Here is an 8,025-nt window from a genome sequence, read left to right as displayed (position 1 = left end):
AAAATTTATAAAAAACGGCACGGTAAAAGTTTTTTAAAAAATTACATATTAGTGCAAAGCACGGTCAACTGTAAGAATATACCAAGCAAATGCCATTTTTTAAACATTACTATTAGGGGCCTAATACCTTAAAACAAATCAATAGTGTGCACAAAAGTATGTCTACAACAGCATGTCAGGACCAATAAGATTCAGTAATACTACTGATAAGGACTGCCATGAAAGCAAACAATAAAAAAGTATCAGTAATAACTGAAATGCTTGTAACATATGTATGAAACAGCCAAATAATTATATGGAGAAAATAATACAATTTCAAATCTTTATAACAAATAACATTTCCTTTCAAACACGTGCAGATTTTTTCCGCTTCAACTTGCCACGTCATTGAATGATGGATACAAAAATGCTGTCAAAATACTGCATTTGGATAAAATTCAATGACATTACAAATATTGTGTCCAGTTGTCATTGAAATATGAAAATATGTAACAGATACAAATTTATCAATAAATGAAAGTAAAATAGAGAAAGACAACGACTAAATATTTCATAGCGTATGTTACAGAGGCACGTAACTATGATAGTCGCTAATTGCATCAATGCCATAACAGTAATACAAATTGAATCCATTATTCGCTTAAGTGTATTGTGTACCAATTAAAAACCCCTTAATACTAAAGAGCACTAAATATTTTAAACTGATTGCGAAGAAATACATGGAGGCATATTATCAGGTATTTAAATGAAACAGATCCATTTAATGATATTGTCAAACGGCGTTAATAGGTGAAAGATTAATGAGCAATTGTAATGGATTTGTGCTAAACGCTTTGTTAGTTTTGACATCTTATCAAACATGGCTATAAATGTGTTATCATTACGTTAATTGAACATTTAGTTTGGTAAAAAGTAGAAAGCCGGAGATTAAACTTCTGTTAATAATATGAGTACGCTAGTCTAAAACTTGCTAAAAAAATGCCTTAGAATTGTACACTATTTATATTTATTTATCAACGATGTAACAACATTAAGTATGTTTCCCCGCGGCTTCATGGTGCTGATTAACGAGTAAGCCATGTTATCCGGAAAGGTCATAGAAACGTATTAGTCTCTTTACTAATTTGATGTTATTCTGACTTTTTTAAGTTCTACATGTAATGATTGAATTTAATGTTTGAATTCTGGTAACACCATTAAAACGTTAATGTTAACTGATGCAGTAGGATTTTTGTTTTGATGAAAACGCCTGACGGTTTTATCTGCAATAGTAAACTTGATGCATTTTTAATGCAAAAAGATTTCATGGGAAACATGGCTCATTAAGAAATGACTCCTTAAAGTGATGTACCGTAACCTTCCGTTGTTTATAATTATATAAACATGAGTATAATAATGAATAAAGGTACACATAAGTATATTCAACGAATATGGGAATAAAGATTTTAAGAGCAGGATAAATGAATCAAAGCGCTCAAAGCGCTGATGGTGGCTGCTAATCAATGTTTAAAATATTACAAAGAAAGTGACAACTGAGGAATTGTTAATATAAACTATACGAACTTTTTTTGCATTTTTTTTAATATTCGGCTTTGGTTTCAAAATTAATCCTTTTTCACTGTCAGTCATTGTTTACATACACACTGATTCAGTCTTTAACGAATAGTTTTGATTATTTGTGAGGAAAACGAAAACATAAATTACATCGAAAATGTTTTACTATGAATAAGTAATATAAGCTTTTTCTTACAATCATTCAGCTTTTAAGATTTCTTTTTAAAGCTTTTGGGCAATGTCTGTCATGAATTATTATACACACTGATTTAGTCCGTATCAGATAGCTGTGGTTTTCATGAGACTTTTGTGAAAGAAAACAACACAAACATGCACCACAGATGCACCTCAGAATGTCAGTTCTGCAGCTAGTGTATTTTAGAGGTCCATTAATTATCACTCCTTGGCAAAAATGACAGACCGAGAAAAAAGTCGAAAATATGTAACTGGCGAAACGAACCCGTTTTACTTTTTATACATATATTTTTATCCAGATATATTGAGACGCACCATGAGAAAATCAGCATAGTGCGTTAGCGAACAGCAAGGATTCTGACCAGAGTGGTGTATGGATCCGCAGTTTGATTTGGACCCATGCTGGTCACAAATGCACTATGTTGTTTTTCTTATGGTGCGACTCGAGTGAATTTAGCTGAAGTGAGCAGAATCTGTCTTGAAACAACTCAATTTTTAAGTTGGTCAAATCTGTTATCCGACGACTTGCTACGGTCTGACACATTGCCTTTTCAAAAAGGCGAGTATTAGTATCATCGCTGCGCCCACTTTCATGGGCTTACAAGTTCATGAAATTGTGATACAGTAGCACCACTTAGTCAAAGCGAGCTTGAAACACTTCTCAGCTTGGGCGACCTGTGGGTTTCCACGTTCATGATTCGTGTTTTGTCAGACGAAATTATACCGAATACATGTGTATCTATACATACATATAGTATCTTATATTGTACATTTGCTGAAGGAAGATTATCCATGAGGGAATATTATTTAGAAAACATACATGTCTTTGATTCTCACGGCAGGTCACATTGCAAACAATATCGAATGAATTTTAACTGAATGTTCTTTCATTTTTGTTCACTCTCGTATTGTAAGCATGTTTTAGTATATTTTGTTCTTGATATAACGATGAACTGTATATGTTCAAGTTATATCAATAAAGTACTTATCTGTTCATAAATCATCTCACTAAATTTGCGCTTATTAATGTTAATTGGCAGTATCAACGCCTGAGGAAATCCATATCACTGCTGATTATCGATTTTCTATAAATAGCCTAATCAACATGCGGTCATATTTTTGCGTGCTTGAAACGAAAACGAGGCAATGCAGTCGAAAATTCAGTAACATTCTTAGATCACTAGGGTTGCATTAATATAATATCTTGCAATTTGATAGCTATGACGAAATTTAAGTTTGTTCTAACATATTTGAAAAGTATTACAACTTGCTGGAAAAGCTATCAGCAGTACAAACTGGTATTGTCTATGGACCGGAAATGTTTGGAAACTTTTCCGTTGAAATTCCGTTTCTATTTTAGCCGCGGATTACTGCTATCAGAAGTCATTGTTCTTTATCAAATAAAGCCTTAAATTTCGGAAGTTATACATGTGACAATGCGGTTAGGAAACATTTTTGAATTGTCAGTCTGGATTCCCAGGCTAGGTTTCTATATACATAAGCTACCTTTTTCAACGTTATAAGCTACGTGACCTCTGGGGCAGAACTACGCAATAGCAATCAATATCATCGCTCCGGTTCAGGTGACATGAGGTCATCGTTTATTCACGTGACCATAAATTTGCATATTTGTATTCATACACATTGTTGTTTTAATTAAAACGTTTACCTCAGTTTGTATTGATTTTAGTCGCCGAATTTACATTAAAAATGGTATTAAGGCATATATTGTAGCTTTTCAAATTATGCACGTTGTGTAGATAATTGTTTACCTAGAAAGCTTGGAACTATTTTTGGTTGTGTTGTTAGGATGGTCTTAAGAACTGACAAGATTTTTCAAACGGAGTATTCTTTTTGACACTGGTGGCAGCTAGCAGCCACCAAAAATCACCCAAGAAAGTCATGTATCACTACAGTTGACTAGGTGTCAGACTACTACATTCTAGCAAGCGCGAATACCATGCTTATTAAGCACTACTTTTATATCAGACATAACAAAAATTATCGACAATGAACATTTTCTGATATTTTACGGCTGAATATAGTGTTCAGAAACGGCGTTTTAATCTACCTTGGTTTTTATGTGTTATAAATATTATGTTTATATACCCAGAAGCATCGTTTATGACCCTGACACTGTTATCATAAAATGAGCCGCACCATGAGAAAATCAACAAAGTGCGTTTGCGACCAGCATAGATCAAGACCAGCCTGCGCATCCGCGCAGTCTAGTGAAGATCCATGCTGTTCGCTTTCAAAGCCTATTGCAATTAGAGAAACCACTAGCGAACAGCATGGATCCTGACCAGACTGCGCGGATGCGCAGGCTGGTCTGGATCTATGCTGGTCGCAAAGCCACTATGTTGGTTTTCTCATGGCACGGCTCAAATATTTCTTGAATGACATCAAAATTTCTAATGTCTGTTAATACGTATTTTTTCATTTTCCTTTATCAACGTTTTTGTTTCTGTGAAGACACAGGCTTTACGATATGTTTTCAAATATAATAAAGTACTAGTGCATCCAACTTACAGTTTAAACGAAATTAACAATGTTCTTTTTACCCGCGGACAACTCTTTGAACTTTCTTTGAAAGGGGCAAAATCAAGAATTTTCAAACAAGAAAATTAAACTTAAAAGTGTGTTTTGTATGCCCTAAGGTAAGGTGATTTTCTTTTACGTTTCATCTCGAAATCTTAAATTTATGTCGTTAAGAGAACTTGGTTTACACTTCGAAAAATATCCAAAAGGTATTAGGCAAACATTATCACATTTACGTCGATTTATAATTATGAGACAACTTTTGTTGATAGACTGAAATTTCATTTGCATTTATTTACAACTGCACGTAGCATACTGACAATGGAATCTTTCTAAAATAATAAAGTTAAATTATACACGTTAGCTTAGTTAACAAATAGTGTTTTGGTGTTTCTAATTTCATAAGAGATTTTTATTTAACGCTCAAGAAATGGTCGTATGATTTTAATTTTAGTTTATTTAATTCTGTCTATTTTTTACTCGTGTAGGGCAAAATCATAGTTTTAAATTGGGATTCTTGCATAAAAACTACTTTTTTACTGGATCCGCCCACCCATGTATTAACGGGAGAAAAAATCGTGTGCAAACAAGGCAATTCACGTGCTGTTAATACATGATTTTTGTTTTTGAAATGCTCTGTCAGGGATGTACATGTATTTCTGTACAGGTTGACATCTGGTATCTGCGTCATTTACCCAACCCAAACGCACTACCCCCCCCCCCATGTACATTCTCGCTTTACCCTTGTTTACACCCCTTTTAGAAGTCGGAGTCGATTCATTTTTTGTTGCTAACCGTGAATGTATAAGACTTGCGTATAACTTGTGCAATTGTTTGTTTTTATGAATCATTTTAATGCTTTTTGTACGTATCAGTCGGAATGCTTTTATCTAATTTCGCGAAGAATTTGGATAAAACATTTTAAGGTAGCAGGGTACACTTAGATGCGAAAATTTTGGGCACGGACGGTCTTGCATGTAGCGAGTCGCAATATTGCACTTCCCCTATGAGCAGAATTAGGGTGGCCATTTTATAAATTGCGTGCATGTTTTGTGCTTTTAATTAATGACAAGATCAGGATTCTCATACAAGAATAAAAAAAGTTATCAAAACAAAAGATTTACACCATCCATGAAAAATAGCATGCCAAAATCATCAATTTTGCACCTTTTGAACAGCCTACAATGATCCCGCTGCAAGAACAATGTCCATTTTTATTGCATTTCTCAGTTTAATAGTCCTTACTGAACGTCAGAACATAAACGGAATGGGGGCCCATCCAGCTCTTTTTTTAACAAAATAACGAAAATGTTCCCGAGTATCAATCTACAAGCACAGAACCCTTCCGTGATTTGAATTTTTCCGCGAAAAGATGTCTCATTGATCATACAAAGCTACCAGCAGTTAGTTTTCCAACTGACATCAGAATTTAACATGTATCGGCTGTATAAATTTTCTAAAGAATTAATAATCATTATCCAACAAGATTCTTTGAAAATATTGAAATACGCGGACCCATATATTCTAGCCTAAAACCTGTACTGAAACCATGTAAAAGGTAATCGGAGTCGTATTTATTTGGATACTGAACAAGTTTTTCTGCAAGAACACCAATATTAATTGGTGAAACTCCTAGGTCCCATAAACCTCTTTTGAGTAGACTGTCCGAATAATGGTCTGGGATACTGTGGTTGGTAGCCTGGTCTGAAACGTATAGAAGGCCTTATAGGACGCATAGACTGGAATTGTGGGGGTTTAGCGTAACAATATATAGATGGGTGAATTCCGTTGCATTTAATGCATTTGTGCATGAAAATACACGACTTAGCGGCACAGAAACCTTTATTGTTAAAATCATAACATTTTTTGTTACCGTTCTGGAACGCTGGCTGGTTCTGGCCCTGGATAGGTTGCATATACAACATCCATAATTCTGGGTCAATGTTTTCCCAGGAAACGTTTACTTGTACGGACATTTTCAATCTGAACTGCCGATCATACTCGAACCAGCCAACGTTTCTAGAAGCCGCTAGCCTTATATTAGATAGATATTTTAATAACTTATTTGCCTGTTCAGGATATTTATCAATATAAATGCTGATAAAAATGATAAAAGCGTCTGACCAAACTTCAATTTTTTCAACTTGTTTTGGGTTTTGCTCTTTCTTACTAACCAAAAATTCACCATCTATAAATTGAATTTTTTGCTTATCTTCCTGCGTCACCGTTTTTGGTAATAAAGTTTGCAATTCAATAAATTGATTGTTCCATATCTTTTCTTTTAAACTTGAAGGAACATGAGCGGCAAGCATTGAACCTGAACAAGTGTTAATCATTAATGTATTAGAAGAAATATCACCTGTGGCTGACTGCTGCTGCTGCTGAATTGTGTCTGCAGATGACGACGCCCTCTGATGGATATCTTGCAGATTGTTATCCAGAGGAAGCTGGGGTGGCAGCTGATTACCTTGAGGTTGAGGACCGTTTTCTTTCTGAAATGGTGGTTGCACCTGGTTCGCTTGGTTAAGAGGAGGTTGTGGGAGCTGAATCCCTTGTGGAAGAATCTGGGTTCCTGGATGTTGATCATTAGCCATAAGGTTAGACGGTAGCTGGTTCCCGCTGTTACTGACAGTTTGAGACCGTTTTCTACCATAGCCAGTCCGCCTTCCAGATAGTGTTGCAGGTTGTGGGGGATCAGTATTTCCGTCTGCGACCCGTCGGCGTGAGGTCCCGGTGGATTTCGCTGTTTTTGTGCGTGATTTTGGCATAGTTCAATATGAAAAAGAAAACATAAATGTCAGTAAAATTGAGCTAGTTTAAGATATAATTAGATCTATTTATATAGATTAATATTAATCATTAAATTCATTATGAAAAGTAAATAAAGTGTACTCTGGGACTAATCAGAAAAAGAAAAGAAAAATAATGGTCAAGATATATATTGAAAATGACCGAAATATCTTTTGTTGAGACCGATTCACCGAACAATTGTTTCACTGTCTGGTTTGACCTAAATGTATCTACCTCATCAGGTCAATCAGTGCGTGTGAACTACACATTCCACAGACATTACGTAATCTTCGCTTTATGTTATTGTAAAGTCACTCGATTGATTAAACTTATATCAAGCTGAAATACCAATATTTATCTTACGTTGTCTAATATTTTATTGTGGGACTGGGAGGAAGATTTAAAAGGTCCAAAATATCGTCTAGAATTAAATAATGGAATACCACGTGGTCACCCACTCAACGCAAAGTCGACGTCTTCTTCGCCAAGAATGACAAGATTAGATCTAAATAATCTGAGAAACTAAATTATACGTTTTTCGTCTCATAAATTAGTCAAATTTCTTAATTGTTTTAGTAAAAACGATTGTTAAAAAAAATAAAATAAAATTTTAAAATCAACATGGCGCTGTTTGAAAATGTGGTCGCCATGTGCTTCGGATTAAAATAAAGCAGAAATTGTCACTAGTAATTATTTCGTATCAATAAAGTATTTTTAAAATGTTAATAATTTATAAAAACATCAATAATAGTTTTGTTTTATAAATTAAATGAATATTAAACGTACAATTTAAGAAATGTAAATAATTTTTGATGTCTACCTTGCAATGGAGCTGTCGTGGAAAGAGAAAGTTCTAGAGATCGCTTTATTTATATAGAGGATGAGTTGTCCCCCTTGAAAACTCTCTTACACAAAAAGAAATCTAAGGAGGCCCTTATGAGATAT

Source organism: Mercenaria mercenaria, chromosome 2 (genome assembly GCF_021730395.1).
Source record: "Mercenaria mercenaria strain notata chromosome 2, MADL_Memer_1, whole genome shotgun sequence".
NCBI classification, from domain to species: domain Eukaryota; kingdom Metazoa; phylum Mollusca; class Bivalvia; order Venerida; family Veneridae; genus Mercenaria; species Mercenaria mercenaria.
The sequence above is the reverse complement of the archived record's forward strand: the minus strand, read 5'-3'. Positions refer to the sequence as shown.